Here is a 1,558-nt window from a genome sequence, read left to right as displayed (position 1 = left end):
ATTTATATCAATAAAAATTAACTGATAATAGTTACCTGCTTGCAAAAAATAATTTTGCTGAAATATTTTCATTTACTTTTCATTTTGTCCATGATATTACTAATTAAATAATTAATTAATTAGCTGAATATATATTTAGTATCAAGTTTTAATTATAAAAATAAAAAGATGGAATTTTAAGGTTAGGATTTTCAATAAATAACTTCAGTTACTTCCATGCTATTGTTATTATTAATATTATTGATTAATGTATAACAAACCATGAAATTTGTCATCAAATGGTAAAATCATCCCATTCTTTCTAGATCTATATTTTATACCGAATTATCTTTATCATCCTTTCAGCGTCTTGTTTATTCTTAATTTATATAACACTATATTCTAATTTTTTGAATTAATACGAATAAATTACTTATACTAAGAATATATTCGAATGAAGAAAAGTTATTTTCAGTCCTAGAGAATAAATAAATAATCCATAATTCAACATTTTCAAGTTCCCGCTCGAACAAAGCTGAGGGTATTGCGCCCCTTCGTTGCATGTGGTCAAAGTAATCCGTTTAAACGCAGCGGCAGTGCCGAATTAGGCTGAAAAATACCGGAAAAAATCAAAGCCTCAAATTCGACGATATCGCTGCTCTCGTGACATGTGGCCTAACTAGACCCTTGCTGCATCTAGGTGCAATATCTTTAGTCAAAGTGATAAGTGGGTGAGGTTTTATGCGCGCAGAAACGAGTATTATTCAAGTATAAAGGATGTACTGACATATTTCTCGTCTTTTACCAAACATTCCTACCTTCCCGGTCAAGCGGTCACCCTGATTTTAAAAGTACTATATAAAAACACTAATAAAAAAATAGTTTCATTTTTTTCAGTTTCACTTATTTATAACATAATTTTTTAACTATTTTCAAATCATATTTCTTTCATTGCACGAATTTTCAGGGAGAAAAATGTTCAAACTAAAAAAAATCGTACTTGCATTTATTTCGGTAACTTGCAAGCTACGTGACACGAAGTAGTATAAGGAGACCCCACTTTCATTCGGCCTTTGGAAAATTTGGACGCGTAGATTCGGATTTAGTTAGCTTGCATTGTTTGTAGCGCTTCTGGCTGAAAAGCGTTGAAATACAAGTATTGCACATGGCGGCGTCCGCGTAGTAAGCCGGTTGTAAAGGAACAACGTACATTCTTGTAATTGTTTTGTCGGTTTCCTCGTGAAAGTAAATGGACTGTGATAGAATTAAGACGTTCTTGTGTGTGCAAAATGGTTTGCTGGTACATTGATGGCTGTGCATCCAGAAGCCACGTTAGAAAAAAGAAAAAGGAGGCAGACTTGAGAAACGTCATTTCGTTTGCCTTAGCACAGTCATTTGGCTGCCTTTGTTTTTGTTTATCAGTTTCCATGACGACACAACTGCTGTATTGTGAAAGTGCAAAGGTTTCTAATTTTCCCGCAAGAGGCGCTACGAGCGATGCAAACTAACTAAATCCGAATCCACGCGTCCAAGTTTTCCGAGAGTGGGGTCTCCTTATACTACTTCGTTCTACGTGAAT

This window comes from Belonocnema kinseyi, chromosome 5 (genome assembly GCF_010883055.1).
Source record: "Belonocnema kinseyi isolate 2016_QV_RU_SX_M_011 chromosome 5, B_treatae_v1, whole genome shotgun sequence".
NCBI classification, from domain to species: Eukaryota; Metazoa; Arthropoda; class Insecta; order Hymenoptera; family Cynipidae; genus Belonocnema; species Belonocnema kinseyi.
Note: the sequence above shows the minus strand (reverse complement) of the source record.